This window comes from Gymnodraco acuticeps, unplaced genomic scaffold, assembly GCF_902827175.1.
Source record: "Gymnodraco acuticeps unplaced genomic scaffold, fGymAcu1.1, whole genome shotgun sequence".
In the NCBI taxonomy this organism is placed as follows: Eukaryota; Metazoa; Chordata; class Actinopteri; order Perciformes; family Bathydraconidae; genus Gymnodraco; species Gymnodraco acuticeps.
Genome location: NW_022990270.1, coordinates 1586271 through 1603350, shown reverse-complemented (window position 1 = coordinate 1603350; position 17080 = coordinate 1586271). Strand labels below are relative to the sequence as shown.

Below are 17080 nucleotides of genomic sequence, written 5' to 3'. Positions count from 1 at the left end.
AATAAATATTACTTCTTAATGTAGTATTTAGAAAGTTTGACTTATTTGATTCCAATGAAGTAGCACTTACAATGGTTTGCCTTATTGAAAGCAAATGTACTTGCAGGATTCCTGGGGGTTTTATCTTGATGGTTCATTTGCACTTTTTGTATCTTGCTTTGGATAAAAGCATCAGCTAAATGTATGCATGTAAATAATAAATCTTCAAGGGTTTGTGTACATACTAGAATTACAAAACAGGGTCATAGTAACTCAATGCTCTCGGGGCCAAAAAGGGCAGAGACTGTCTGGCCTCGGCCTCTCAAAGTGTGATCTGCTTCCCGTCTGTCTGCACCTCCGCACCCTCTTCATCAGTGGCAGGCAGCAGCCCAAACTCACACGCACCCAGTTGTCCTTCCCATAGCTCTGCCATTCCCCCCCTTTCTAAACCAGGCAAGGTGAACATCTTTAAGACCAACCTCCATCTCCAGAATGCCTCAGACACGCCTTACAGCAGAGGTGGGGAACCTCCGGCCCCCGGGCCGTATACGGCCGGCGAGACCATTTGGTACGGCCCTCGAGGTAATTTATAAACACACACAAAAAAGAAAAAAATTAAAGAAATGTAGACCGCAAAAAAATTAAACAAGCGAGTGCCTGTTTTTCCTGGCCAAGGTCAGGATCCTTGAACACAACACGAGCCTAACGTGTCATCACGTGGTATATGTCTTGTCTTGTGCAGTTCTGACGGAGAGCACCAGAACGTCGCTCCGTAAGAAGCCGTAGGCTACACATGCCGCAGTTTTTGCGTGGCTGTGTCTTTAGTTGAAAGCCCAGTGGCGATCTGTTCATCTGTCATACTGATCAAACAGTCAATAACTTTGTTGTTATTAGCATCTGGTTAGCTAGCTATGCTAACGAATATAAGAAGCTTTTTCTACAACCGGTGATCATGATCATTATATTTCTAAAAAAAATAAGAGAATAAAGTAAACGGGTATAAAATACTATATGACAGTAAAAAAAGTTGTTATTAATAAACAAGAATACAGTTTGAAAGGAGAGTGATTTGTAAAATATCCATAAAGAAAAATAAATCTGCTTACAGTTCTGTTTCATATGGATGTTGAGAGATGTATCCATAGAGCTCCTAATGTTGCTCTCAGATTGATGCTTTTAACTTCAACATTGAAAAAAAAATCTTTCTGGGGGAGCATCCCCCCCGGACCCCCCTACAGGAGGTTAGGTCCCCCCCCCACTTAAATCATGTCCACATAGGAAACTAAATACATTTGCACACATCTTGTGTCCATATCTTTCTGTTTTGGTGGTCATGCCACAACCGTGCACGTGCATGCATGCGTGAGTCATGGTAAGATTAAGAGGTTTTTCTTTGCACAGCATGAAAGAAAGGCGAAATGAATGGGCTGTGATTTTAGTTTTTTTAAGCAGAGGTCAATAATTTGTACGGCCCTCGGAGGATGTTTAAAAAATTGAAATGGCCCTTGAGAGGAAAAAGGTTCCCCACCCCTGCCTTACAGGCTTCTACGAGGAGCTCAAGTTGACCCCTTTTCTTCATAGACACAGTGACGCACACATTATCTTATATAGACCCGTGTGCACACTGCCCCACTGACAGACAAGCCACAGAGCAGCGCGGCATGCGAGACAGGAAGAGAATCTCTCTCTGAGCAGAGGTCAATGGCTTTTATCTTTAGTAGGTCTGACCTTAGAGAGGGTCTCATTCATCTGACGGTCTAAGAGTAGCAGCTAGTAAATGTTGAATCATGAGTATCTATTTCTAACAGTGCAAATCAGTGTAGCAGATAGCATCTGTAACATAGTAGGAAGGAGGTTGGGTTGAGATTAAAAAGATCAGCATGTACCTAATATAATTGGTAAGTTTGATCCCCAAAAGCCAAAGGTCAATCACCAACCTCATGCACATGTCTAAGTGTTGAGTGTGACTCTAAAGCCCTTCTTGATGGCTCAGCGTACTGTAAGGCACTCCGGATAACAGCCGCAGACAGTGATTTAAAAAAAAGTATACATTTGTCTTTAAAGATAATATTCCTAGTTATATTATATAGTATTTCTAAATTCTGGAAAAATACTGTTGACACAATGAAAAGTCATGATTGGTATATATATTGTATCTCATCTCCTCGGCCATGATAGGACCATTTACTGGGCAAACCTTTCAATTGTGTTTGACCTCTCTCAAAAAGGCTGACATTGCTCCCTTTCACTCTCCCTATCTCTCTTACTCTCCCATCCTGTTTCCCATCAAGCACACACACACAAACTTCCTCTCACTTTCTCGGCTTCCTTCTCAGGCCCGAGTTGTGTGGAAAAGGTTGGTGTCGTCCTCCGCTCTCAGCCGTCAGTTCAGATTTGCCTCGGAGCGCAGCGAGACTTCCTGATTTGTGTGACAAACACAAATGCCTTTAAATTCCCACAGCCCCGGCTCCTTACCAGCCTCATACCTTGTAATGCATTATTCACATCCTCTCTTGCACCCCCTCCCTCCATCCTCTCGCATCAGGAGAAGGACAGCAACACAAGACTTCCCTGGCACAAAATCCATACAGCGCTGACGTCTTTGCTTCAAGTGGGCAATTAATAGAACCGCAAGCCAGATCTATTTTCTCTCATAATTGTAGTTAAAAGTGAGAATAAAATGATGTTATAACGAATGACGGTGTTAATTCTTTTTGGCAAGGACACTATGATCATGAGTGCACGTAATTGGTGATTGTGCTGAGTCGACCTCTACAGGGCTGTAGTTCTGAGTTGCCAAAACTAAGAACAAGTGTATTTATATATATATACCTGATAGAGATGGATGGCATGCAGTGTGTGTGTGTTTGAATGCGCACCGTCCTCTCAGCCCTCCTACTACTCTGACCTCAGGGATCAAAATGCCCTTTGACATCATTTTTTACTGGTTAAGACATATTAGATATCAAGGCAGCTGTAAACCCAAAACTACTGCTGAATGCTTGACATGGACTCACCATTTCTCATAAAGGTCTGAGTAACTTAAAGGTAGTGCTGCTACCTTTCCTACTTCTACAAATAAATGACAATTTCTTTGTTTTTGTGACTTTAGGTGTTCTTGACTTGTCAAATAGCTGTTCTTGTTTACCGAGCAAAGTTTCAGACCAATGCGAGCGGTTACGTCGAGACGGTAAATGTCTCTATGTCACCCGAGTGTCGTGCCAACACATAAGCAAGCTAAGCACCCCCATGCTGCGGCCGAGACCCTCGCAGTATAACCTGTCTTCCTGCCGACTCACTCCAATGTGCTGACACCCTGCTGCAGCTGAGCAGAGGCCCGTCTGCTTCTTAATGGTGAAAAACGAGAGCTGTCATGTCGTAATCGTGTAATAACCGTGCATGGTGTCACTTTCAGCAATTAATGGAGACGCTGTGACTGGGCTGCGTAAATCCTGGTAAGTCAGCTGCAGCAGGGAACAGCAGCGGAGGAGAGAGACTTATGTTGGGGTGTGTTCAGTTATTTATACCTGCATGTGTGCGTTAGGCGGATAGGTACAGATTTACATGGGTGAGTGTTTCCACATGTGATTGTGTGAAATAGAGGAAATCAAAGTACGTGTCAGTGAGTTTTAGGTGATTAATTGCGTCAATCTGTTTTATTACACATTTGCCTAATAGAACAATTGGGAAATTGTTGGGGGTTTATGACATAGTGATGACTTGGCAGACTTTTTTTATACCCTTTCTGCCCTGGTTGTCCTGTCACGCTTCACTCTGTCATAAATCATCAAAGCCATTAAACAATCATCTTTAGTGGAAGGTCACAGTGGGGAAATATATTATAGAGTGGGTAGTATTGCTATTATATAATTATCCTGGGGAAACAGAAATATGATTTAGCTCTGTCCTGCTTTGGGTAGCCCTCAGGTAGAAGATGGATGGATGCTTTGGGTAGCCCTCTTGGGTTTGGGATTTTGAGTTTTGTCTTTTTTTGTAAGTTTTTGCTCCTGCATTTGTTGTAGACCCAGAGACATTTCAAAATAGTCAAATAATAAAAGTAAATAAAGAATATGTAACGTATGTTAACTTAATATAAAAATACATCTTAATACATAAGTGTTTCCAATATGATTATGTCAAGTTTGAGATTTATATTTTTGAATAAGCGATCTTTGGGACCTACATCCTTTTACCACAAAGTTTACAAATTACTTTTACAAGTGTTGTGAAAGTCAGTCCTTTGCGGCAGTGATTGGGAATAAAAGTATCCACACCGTGCCTGAGTTGTCAGAAGAAGGTCTCGGGCCAGTGTAGGAGGGGGGCGGGGGGCCTGCCCATAAGGTGCTCTTTATAGAGGGCAGACAGATGAGGTGAGCAGGGCGAGCTGTCATTGGGAGCAGGGTAATGACTGGAGCAGTCTGCTGCTGCCAAACCCTCGTGATTGTTTTCAATTTGTTTGGGCGTGGGCGGTCTCTGACTTTATGAGGTGTTGGGACAGCATTGAGTTTGGGTGTGTGTGTGTGTTTTTTTCTGTTGATAGATGGATACCTGTTGTAAATATATTTGTATTTAATATGCGTCCCTTCAAAAATACAAATAATGTTTACCCACTGTCTGTATTCAAAATCAAATAGTCCTTATAAGTCTAGACACACACACACACACACACACACACACACACACACACACACACACACACACACACACTTTTGTGGTTGACTTGGAGAGTGGGAAAAAGTTCAAATGTTCTTTTGCTGCACTTTAGGATCTACTTGAGTCTTTTTCTCCTCCTGCATTTATCACACACACACACACACACACACACACACACACACACACACACACACACACACACACACACACACACACACACACACACACACGTCAAGTCTCACTATGGCCTACATTAAACCCTTCTTGAGACTTATCACAATTTCTCTTTCTTCCCTTGGCTCATCAGTTTACTTACAAAATAGATTTTGGCAGAGTTATTGATGTATAATGCATTGGCACCAGTGAGCTTATTGTCACTTTAATAATACGGGAATCTTTTTTAATATCATGTGATCTTGCATAGATCTTTGTGACAGAATGAAAGCGGTATGGAGATGATCAAACAGCTGCTTGTTTCAGGTCACGTCTCCTCCGTCTATCCGTCAAAGCCCCTCCACAGAGGGTTAGGGAATCAGAGAGCACTACAGTATGACTGGGGGGAATTTCTCCAAAACAATGCCAAATCACTCACTTTTCCCGCTCCTCCCCATCCACCATGGATATGTCAGAATCCAACGTCTGTCACAGTATCCCAAGGCAGCCTCCAGATCCAACATCGAACTGGCGCCGCTTGTCTTGTCACCTGTTATCTTCACCGTGTCTCGGAGTTCTGTGTCGGATCACTCACAGCTTTCTTTAAAAAACGCAGAGTGGGAGTTTAACTACGTGCTGTGGCATCTACTCAGGTCTATTAAAGCTGATGACCCATAATGTCTGGCATTGAGTAAAAGGGGAATAATTCATTTAAAAATCATGCTGTCTGGTTATAAATTCAAGTTGATGGTTTTGATTGTGTGTCAAGTTAACAACTTCGATGTAGACCAACTACGACAGATGACACGCATTCCTATTAGCAAAGAAACAAGGCAACATAGTTCACGTTCAACTGATACAGTATGCGATTTATATTTAGCATGTAGTGCCAATGTGGAAAGTACTGGTAAGATCATGCAGCATATAGGAAAATGAATGGATAATATTACACAACCACATTTATTTATTTATTTCCCCATCTCCTGCCTGGATGTTTTTGTGTCTTTTGTATCAGTTTGTTTCTAACTCTTTAATTTTACCACTACGTTTTTGGCAGGAAGTGTACCGTCAAAAATATAATTCTGCTAATGTTTATGTGCTTGCTACGTGCAAGACATAACCATACCGTTAATGTATATTTAATTATGAAACCAAGCAGCTCAATAGGGTTGAATAATTCATGATTTGAACACTATCCGAGTATCATTGCATTCAATTTTAAACATCCCTTCTACTCAAAAATGTGTTTTTCTCATGTTAATGTTTCCAAAATTCCCTTCCTTCCCTGTAGATGTCTGTGCTACTCCCCAAAGCCTGAGATTGAAACATTCCCTGGGCAAACTAGATGAGGTATGCTATACAATCAATATCCAATCGCTGTCTGATTTGCAATTGCTGGTGAATATACACAAAAGCTTCAGTGTGGATTGGACTAGCCAGTACAGAGGGCATGAGTTTGCATTTGCAGAGTGCAGTTTTTGACGGTCATTTAATGTTCATATATCAAGACAATTTAAACGTATGATAAAATCCGAACGTAAAAACTAGAGTGATTAAGACATTTCACAAAAGTTGTTGCACAACGTATGTATTCTGGAGGTGAAATGCAAAGGCACTTCCTGCAGGGAAAGAGACATCTTTGTCTGAAATGCTTTTTCCATGACTTCCCCCATGCGGCTTCCTCTTGTGGCATCCCCTCTGACAGGCAGATTACATTTGCTGTACAAAATCGTTGTAGCTACAAGCATACAGTATGTACTTTGGATTAATAGAGAGTGATATATGTGTAAAGAGTAGTGTACTTTATAAACCCCGAGAAGTCCTGTGGTGAGTGTGTAGGGCTCAAGGTAAGGATTAGCCGAGCGCTTGTGGCAACGTTACATCTCTTACAGGTGTTCTGCAGCTGAATTTGTGTGTGGAGAACACTTACAAATAACTCTAAATAGCAATAATTATGAAATAATATGCTCTTCAAATTATAATACGATTACAATGTATTTTGAATGTGTGTGTATGTGCACGGTTTTGCATGCAGCTATGGCTCAGACTGTCAGTATTTGTTTTACACAACGTCACATTCCTAACGTTGTCATATTGAGTCCACAGAGGTACACAGTCAAAAATCCACAGGCATCCCAGTGAGCTTGACACACCACAAACATCCATCCTGAGATATGACACAGCCCTAAAGTCAGGAAATAAAAATGTCTACTGAGTGATACGATTTTGTTTCTTTGTTTGCTTCTTTGTCTCCTTTGTTTTTCTTTCTGTCTCGCTTGCTTGTTTTTTTTTCTTTTTCCCCCACCTCCGTCTTTCAGTGTTCCTGCCGATTCCCCTGCTGTCGGCTCTCGTCACATTCCCCAATCTGTTAGCCTTCTGATACGGGGGCCAGACTTGAAAGAAAGTCTTAAGGACGAGAGCTTATACACTGTGCCAGATTTTGTTAAATAACTACGAGATGTTGGTGCCAATTCATCGGTAATTGTCCCTTCTGGCACAGTCTGTTGAAAGTCCTGGAGAAGCCTAAGCTCGAGATCACGGCAAGTGTTAATCTTCTTATACTTAAGGTATCAGGTTTTCTTTTGATGTCGCTAAACATGTTGACTCCTATCTCAGCGCAGAAGGCAATCCAGACATAGCTATGAGCGAGATGGGGGTTTGTCTGCCTTCGTCTTCCAAGAATCTCGTGGTTTATGTGTTCCTCTCGTAGCATTCATTATGGTGTTTAAATAAAGCAACAACAAAATAAGAACAGAAAAAGGAAACAGGAAGAGAGGGATTGATTTGCGCTAATTGTCCTTTTTCTTAGCGTAATTTGGCCCGCTCCGGTATGGTGTAAAATGGTCTAATTTATTTTTAATGAGGCAACATCCTATTCCTCAGACTAGTCAGTAGAACACCCCCAAGGTTATTTCAAGACCTGCTTCGTCAGTGGGCTCAAGATCAACAAAAAGACACTTGTCTCAAAGTGTAAATGATTTAGTGTCTAATTAATGTTCCTGTCCTCGGGGTGTACAGTATACGTTTTCTAAGCGGCTGTCAGTGGGAGATTCTGTAGGTATACATAGCAGTGGTGATGACCATACAGGGAATCTGCCCCAGGGTGTCAGGTGGACTGGCCCGGGAAAGGTGCACCCCCTTTGGGCCCGCAGTCTTTGGCACGCTGGGCCCCCTCGGGTGCTCAGGTGAGCCTCGATGATCAATCATTGATGCTTTTTTTGTCAGGTGAGATTCTCCCATCAGTCAGTCAGTCAGTCAGGTGGGGCCTCAGGTGGTAGGTGATAGTGCAGAGGCTCTGGGATCAGGGCGAGCTCCCACATGTACAACATCACTGATCCCACACACAGGTGGAGATTTGTCATGGGCTGATAGCAGCTCATCTGTGATTGAATACGGTGTTAGAATGTGATACACACATGCAGAGAGTTGAAGCATGTGCACTTGTGCGTGTCAGTGTGATTTTCTCTGTGCATTTTAACACACAGACATTTTAAGTGCTTATGACATTTTAAATAAAAACTCAGACAAAAACGTATTTCTTCTTCTCCCTCACTCTGCAATCAAAAGCAAATGTCTGCCTGCCCGGAGGGACTCTTTAAACGTGCGTCTTGGAAGATTTACGACAGGTTAGAAATTAATTGTGCAAGGTTTGTTATTGGAAAAAGACAGGTGGGGACTGAGCAGAGACATGTTTTATCAATTTGGCTTTGTCTTTCTATGTATCTTAACGTATTGGCGTAATACAACCCCTGTTATACTGTAATTCCACTTTTGATTTAGAGGTGTCTGTCTCTGGCAGGCAGTGCTGTGAATGCTCCCACTGTATCGGCTGGCTGTGGAGAAAGTGGCCTGAGGTTATTGGGTGTTACTGGGGTGAATCCTGTTTCAAAGACATGTCAGTCAGTTATGAGTTTTAATAAAAACCTGAAGCAATTTAGTACTAATCCAAATATGTGTCTGTTAAAACACTCAAGGATCAGCTCTTTTTTGAGTGTTTTATTTCGCTTTTTTGATAATCATTTACTTACTTTAATTTGTACAATAGCTTCTATAACTTTCAGCGCAAAGATGTGACACGTCCAGCACTGTTTTCTCTAGAAGTGGGCGAAGCAACATTTAGTCCACACACATGGAATTCCTGAGCCGATCTAGGCCAAAGTGAGCCGGACAAAACCCATTACAGAGCTCAAGTGACGCTTGGTGGGTAGACTGGCATCAGTCAAACCCACAGGCAGCCCCGGGGTCACACCAAAGCTGGCACTTAAGAGTTTTAACACACAGACAGCACACACATTATCCAGCTAATGACGGAATTACAGCGCTGACTCACCATGTAGCTACATGTAAGCGATGGGGGGACGGCAATAGATTATCGTCTGAGAAAAGAGGCACTTTCCCAGGAAAAGCAGCTGTCAGTGAGAAAGGGAGAGCGAGAAAGAAAGAAAGGTGAAGATGGACATAAACTCCCAAGAATGGAGGTTTAGATGATTGTAATTATGACTCTATAAAGCGCTCAATACTGTCATTATCATGAGTCATATGTCCATGCAAGAGAAAGGGATGTTTAAACGGATGTGTCATCAGTGTCTGAGGTTGAAATGGGTAGGAGTGGTTTATACTGGGAAGGAATAAGATATACGGACTGTCCTTTTAAAAATGGAATAGCCAACAAATATTTATAACATATCCAAGAGGATGGAATGGATTACAGGAACTTTGGCTGTCTGTCCTTTATTTTGGGTGCATGTTTTTATTCAGTTACTCAATTCGTATGTTCCTCATATGGACACATGTGGATATGTTTAAATGTGTATATGCTTGTATGCATGTATACCCATGCTTTGGGTGTATACTTAAGAGTGTGTGTGTATTGAGAGCCGAAAGTGTCTGCGCCTTAATACCAACGCGCTGTAAGTGCGAGTGTAGTGCCTATAGGCCTCTATGTTGCGGTGACTCTGTATAAACGCTGCGGTTGCTCTGTTTTCTTACTTTGGTTTCAGAGCGTCTGAAACGTTCATATTTTCAATGGCAACTCACAAGGAACCATAAATTCACGGGGTGCTTTATTTTTATCCTCTTCACATAATGAAAGTTCCAGAGGACAAAACAGTCCCAGCGAGGGTGGGGTGGGTTGTGAGAAAGCAGTGTGGGGGTTGGAGGGCGTAGGGTTGATTGTGGTTTTGGGGACATAAGAGACTGGACATGTAGCCACTCTGGAAAAGCAACTCTGAGATGTGTTCCCCAGTTTAAAAAATAGATTCTTTCAGCAAACAGTTTGCACGATGTCTGCTGGCGTTTCTGAGTGAAATCCAATCGAGCTGGGTCTGAATATTCTCAAGCAAAAATGGCTCCAAGTTCAATTACACATTACAAGCCGCATGACAGTTTCCATTGTGCAATACTCAATCTAACAAGACTGCGCTAAATCGGCCAGGCACCCCTGAGTCAGTGTGCCGAGACAGGAGGGAAGGGCCCTCGACAAGAGGCTCTCTTAACTACTCTATTATGGTAACACATACCTGTAGAGAAGCAGACACCTGAGACCCAGAGCCAAGCAGCTAGAGGCTACTAGCTAACACCGCTCCCCTCTGGTTGCACCCTCTTGTACTTGAATGTTGTCAAACTGTTATGGCTCTAATGCTTTTGTGTTGATTGTGAGAGTCTGAGTCAGGAAGAGATAATCTGGTGGCCCTATAGCCTTGGGCTTACTTCTTGTAATGAATCCAAAAAAGCCTTTTCCTTAATCTCTGCTCAGAGGACACAGTTTAAATATACTGTATTTGATTCAGTGCTCATCTTGATGAATATCATTTAATCAGCTGTGACACTTTGCAGCTCCTTGGCATCCAAGCTGGTTTGCTTAGGCTGTTCCAGGGTGTAATTTTCTGCTCATCCATGTAACCTCCTTTCCATTTGGTGGCGGAGAGAGAAAAAGAGATGCCCCTCTTCGTAGTTAGATCACTGTGGTGGTGGGAATGCTGGAACCAACCCTGTTAAAACTTGAAAACATTCCCTCTTCAAACCACCATGACTGAGTAGATTAGGCCCCATCCGCAGGAAAACAATCTTATTTCCTGAAGATATTTGGGGCGTTTAATTCAGAAACAATGTGGTGCACTGAGCCCCTTTTATTGCATGCTGCTTTATTACCATTCTAGGAGTTTATTCAAATCAAGTAAATGAGTGGTTCAGTGAAACGTGTTAAGATGCACACCAAATACATTGGTGTCGGGCCAAATTATTCCCCCAGATGAGTCTTTTCTTGTGTCTACACCAATTAAAGTCAAGGGAATAGAATCAGAGAAACATGCGTTCCTGTGTACTCGGTATATCCTTTGTAGAAGCCATGTCATTGATGACACACGGCTATATACATATTTCATTGGGACATGCATATTTTACAGTGTAATCCTTGGCACACCATTGCTTTGTTCACAGTATGTTGAGAGGCCTGAAGAGTAGGAGGTTTTCTTTGTGGGTCGTGTTGTATCAGTGAGAGAAAACGAGGAAATCTAAATTTGTTCCGACAGATGGAATCAATTCTGTGTTACTGTAAAGTCTTTGATAATCACACACATTTTTTACTTACTTTTTTACACTAATTATCACAGAAGGCTTAATATATACAATCAATGTACCATTATAGTCTCTATTTCATATTTGTATAGCCTTTGATAATTTGATACCATTGGCATTAATGGAAGAATCATTCCTTTAATTCATTTACCATCACTACATTGGGCTGAAATGCAATAGCATCTCCAAAACAGCACTTACTCGCAACCCAACACAAAGTTAGTGGCAGACCATGCAGGAGCCAAATGAAGCTAAATATGCTTGTGCAGCAAACATGATTGCATGTGGTAATTTCCTTTGCTCAGTCTGCATGGTGTTGCGGTCAAAGGAGTGATTATACTGTGCCAGAGAAATGCTAATGTATGTGTTCGCAAGAGACATAACATCCAGACACAATTAAAAGCACAAACAAGTGTCAGCCAGTGTTTGTGTTAATAGCCGGGTTTGGTGGAAAGGCTGAAAGACTGAGGGAGAGTAAGGGAGAGTGGTCACAAACACGTGTTGCCTCTGCTCAATGGTGGAAAGAATGGCAGTACTTATAAGTGGAATCCAACTGGAACACAAGGAGGGGAGTTGTCTGGCTGCCTGGGATACAGATCGACTGTTAGGCCCCCAACTCAAGTGGTTTCCCCCAAGAACCCCCCCAAAAGCAGTACCAAGCGTCTAGTCACGGCAAAGTTCACAGGAGTAACTTCAACCGTATCGCTCACATCTAATAGCCCTGTGTACTCTGGCTACTCATGCTACCAGCACTTGATCATTGTGTTGTGTGAGGTGCCTCTGGTCCTGCTTCCTTTAGACTCAGCCTCATTCACCCATGCAGACAGTGAAGACAGAATTCAGAAAAACCTTGCCCCAGCTGCTGGTCAAGAAATGCCTGCGGTCATACTAACGGAAACATGAGACTCTGGACAAGCGGATACAGGAATAACGCTGTGTTTGATAACATATATGACGGACAGGGAGATCAGAGAGGTTTTAAATGATGTATGTATCTTAATCACTTATAATTAAAGCCTTTGGTATACTCTAGGGATGTATCAAAGTGTTAATATTCATTTGCAATCATGTGCATTGTTGCAAAAATACACACGCCTGGTCGACAGATGTAGACACAGGAGATCTTTATCAACAACGTATTGACCGGTGTCTAATCAGGCTGGGAGTTCTTTCCCTCAGATGTTTTCTTTATTGATCGCAGGCAAGTACATCTTAATTGTTCTGGGTCCCTTAGAACCCGAGATGACTGATCAGTAATTAATGTATTCACACATTCACATGCATGCACTGACATACATGTATCTCACTGTGATAAGAACCCGGAAAAGAGGTGACATACAGGCCGGAGATATGTACACACTATTCACCTGTTTTTAGTGTCTTGTATCTTCTTAGTGATATTTGTGTTGGATTGTTGGGTGATCATGCCAGGTGTTAGTGTCTGATTGCCTCCGGTAAAAACATGACACAACAAGAATCAAAAATAGATCCCTATACCTTAAAACACTATTGCTCATTCATTCAGGGGGAGATCACATATCGTGTCCCACTGTTGCCAAAACACTAAGTGTCTCAAACTATTCTGAGATTACAGCCCGAGATAGTAATGCTTATCCATCTGTCACCATACGAAGAGTTATCGTTTCTTGTTTCAGTCACTCAGGCTCAACGTCTAATCTTAAGCGTATGTGTGTGTTTGTGTCACTTACATATACAGTGAAGCACTCTAAACAGGCATCATGGTAAGACAGTATGTACAGGCCAGAAGCCCAGTCGAAGCCTCACACCCTTTTCCACAAACGTGCCCTTTCTCCTTAATGCATGCTTTTATTAACAATTGTTCCAAGACATATTATCTATGTTGGCATATTATACCGAGCTATACAAAGCCCTGTTGTTAATGTTCCAGGTGACTCATTGTGTAATACATCTTTACAGCTATAAATATCGATGAAAGGGCGGCCATAGTTTGTTAATGTCACATAAAAGTAGTGTATCATGTGTTTTGCAGAATGTTCCTGTGTTTGCGGCGTTTATTCTTTGTCCTCCAGGATCCATGTGTCCGTGGACAGTCTCAAGAACAAGGAAAGAGCTCTTCCTCACAAGGTCAAATGCTTAACTATCACACTTTGCCATCGATGACTGGTGACTTACAAATCATAAGTATTGATCATGGCAGCGATCTTACTGAATGTAGGGCAGACAGTAAAATCATATCCACTTAGGCTTAATAGCCCACATTAAAGCAATTATGCACACAAACTAGGAAGTCTTGCTGTAGGCATATTATGCCGGTCCATATATCTTATTTTTTTCTTTTTACTTTGCATTTTTATCCATGCACTTTGATAATGAATCAGGGTTTTACTTGCTATTGACTGGTTCAGGTGGAACAGTTGTAATTGGTCGGTTGACCCCTCATCAACTCTTTAGCCTTTGTGGGTAACGCGGCTCTTGTCGATGACATAATGTGCTTAAGGTTTTTACTGTATATGTGTGTGTCAATACTCATGTATTTACTAATGACAGAGCGAGTAGACTGGTGACCTGCTAATGAAGTTGGTGCATTTGTGAGTCAGTCAACAGGTCAAGGACTGAAGGAGATGTTGCAGTCGTCCTCTGCCGGAGCGCTGGCACATTGGATAGCAAACCTTTTTCAGTTGATTTCAAACAGTGAGTTTTTAAACCGTGTTAATTCAGGAAATGTCGAATTAACATGTTTGGTCTTTTTCACTGCTCTAGTGGAGTAGATGGAGCTTAACGCCTTGCTCAAAGGCATATTGATTGTTTTCAATGAATTAAGCATTTTATACATTTTCCAATAATTCATTATTAGCCATTATGGGCTTTTGACTGTTCTGTTCACAAGCCCTTCCTAGTTAACTGAAATCTCACACTTTTAATTATGCTACCTATGTAATACACATACTCAAATTGAGAACAATTGTACTTCGGATCAATATGTTGTGTTCTCTGATATGTAGAATTTTCTGGATCAGTTACATTCGTCGTCGTCCCCCCCCCCCCCCCAAAAGAAATGCAATCTACCGGCACCATTTTCTTGTCATGTATCAAGAATCTCCACATTCATCCTTTGTGGGAAACTCCACCTGTATGCCATGCAACTCTTAGGCTAACATATTCATTGTAAAGTGTTTGCAAATGCTCTTAGAACGAGTTCAGACACCCCCCCATCCAGAGAGTAAGGCGTGTGTATGGAAGCTGAAGCGCCATTCATTAAAATTCCTGGATTCCCACAGGCGACAGGCAGTGTGATTATTGGTGATATATGTAAGTGAACCTGCTGACCGTTCAATGTGTTTTTAATAGAACTTTTTAACATGCATTCTGGAAATACCCGCAAACTGCATAACAGGAAGTTTAAACTGTTCCCTTTTAGCATACTGTATGCAGTACAATAAGTCCTACTATATGCACACTTGTCAGAGAATTGAAATGACTTGTGAAGCAAAACACCCACTTAGAAACTTCATTTTTCACTCTGTTGATTCCATCTTTTGTTTATTAACCACTTTCCCCTTCTCCCTTTATTCTGCTTTACGATGAAACATGCTCATGAAAAATGTATTGCCGTGATCTGCATATGCCGATTCCCCTGATTGGGTTGCCGTCTCTTGTTTTGAGTGAAAGGGAATGAAAGCAATATCAGGCAGCTCTGAGTGAATCTCAATTTCTCCATTTGACAAATGCATTTCATCTCATCGTGCCAGTGGAAGAGGTTATCAGAGCCTGATCGGCCTCTCCATCCACTCCATCAGACAGGAGGAGGGAGAGAGCGAGGGGCAATGAATATTTAAAGAACTTTAACTGCTTACATTTAATGTTAAACGCATGAGAGCCAAAGCACCAATACTTTTTTTTTGCTCTGGCTTCTCACTCGGCTTGCAAAGACTTTATATGGCTTCTAATTGTACCAAATCCTAGGGTTGTGATATGGGTAAATTACATGCATGTTATTTCAGAGGGAAACTGTGGCATGTGCTATTTTGCACGGAACGCTTAGAGAGAACCACCAACCGTGCAAGAGTATGCACACTAGAAAGACACAGCTTTCTCTGAAAACTTATGTCATCAAGCACTTTCATTATCTAACGTAAAAACCCCAGAGATGAACGTTGCCTGGAAGATATGGGGTTATAATTGCTTTTATTGGTTTATATTGAGAGAACGAGCTCTTTGATGTATACCAACCTAATGAATCAGTGAATGCAGAAACAGCCTTTCCTGGGAGCTGATCTCAAAGAGGGTGATGTGGGGGTTGGGATGTGTGTTTGTGGTTGTGTTGGGAGGGGGGGGGGAGTTGCAACAATGCGTTCTTTAGTTGCCAGCAATGGTGAACAAGCAAGGACTTAATCAAGCGCAGTTGGCCAAAGAGCAGGGGATAGGAAGGCATGGGGAGTAATCAAGTGTAAACATCCCATACAATGTTGAGCGGAGAGATGCGTGACCTCAGAGTTATGGGAGCAGGCTCCAAAGAGGGGGTGGGCTTATTTAGCAAATATGTAGAAGTGCTTTTGACCCCATGGTGACCGCTTTACAAGCTCACTACCAACCACACACACAAACCCACCAGTCATTAATCATCATTTGTGTTGAGAGCAGGCCTTGTTTGAACTGCATAATGCTGTACGCGAACACGGCGCCTCCTACAAAGATTGTGTACTTGCTGATTTTCTGTTGACTCATTTCAATGTCTTTGTAACGGCTTATTTTTTTCTTTCTCCCGCTCTCTTTGTGGCCGGTGCACGGGGGGCTTTGAGAGTTTGTTGTGGAGGCCAGAAGAAGCCATGTGGATCTGGTTACCCCCCCGGCTTTTCCCACAAAAAGTGATCAGAGACTGAAAGTTGAGAGCATGTGTACCTTGCAGCAGGTTTACTCGCGTTTCCAGTTTAACCTTCTATTAAACTGTCCATTGTGTTCCCAGACCCTCCTCTACATTCTCATGCCCATCAGGTCATCCAGGTTAACAGCCAGAGGGAGGAATCGGGGAGGAGGGCAACATTATCTCATCGCTGCCCCTCTGTCGCCCTGGAGCCTGCGCAACACATTGGAAGAAAGGGAGAGAAGTATATACTACAACCGTTTGATGAGCAGCAGGGCAATAAATTCATTAATCATCATTATATGCCTCATCAAACTCTTTGCCAGCCTCTCCATGGGAGTTACACAAATTAGCCAGTGAAAAAAGCAGTAATTTTAGAGGAGCTAGGTAAGTGCTTTTTGATTGCTTTCTTGAACAATGCTTCCCCTGACAAGCTAATAAATCAGATCTTTCTATACTTAAGGTGCAGCTACTGTGAAGCCAATCTGAGCTCCCCAAACAAAAAAAGGGAGTCTGTGTGGGACAAGGGTTTTTCACTACAGCCTAAGCTCTTTCACAGATTTGTTTTGGATTCCTATTCTTTATTTTGCGACAAAGAGGCCCGGCTACAAAGCTTTTGATATCTGAATGAACTGCTGTTATGTCTCCAGATGCAACCAGGGGATTTTCTCATATTGGATCAAAATAACCTCATGTTTGACTTGGGATCAGCCAATAGTAACCATATGGTGCTAAATTCAATTTGCTCCTTTTTCCCCTTTCTTTCTTTCTTTCTTTCTTTTGCTAGTCTGTGTTTGAACATATTAGCCCGAGTGCAACGCATAGACAGACGTATTAGCGGCAACTCACCAGCTTTAGTCTATACAGAGAATCCTA

At 42.2% G+C, this 17080-nt stretch overlaps 1 long non-coding RNA gene across 1 annotated transcript in view; it reads left to right on the top strand.

Annotated features, from left to right (window-relative positions):
* Window positions 1-6722, top strand: part of LOC117549206 — a 103325-nt gene extending 96603 nt beyond the window's left edge. The window contains exon 3 of the long non-coding RNA XR_004569447.1: window positions 6077-6722. This is a non-coding gene — a long non-coding RNA (uncharacterized LOC117549206). The remainder of the gene's footprint in view (window positions 1-6076) is intronic.
* The last annotated feature ends 10358 nt before the right edge of the window (window positions 6723-17080 follow it).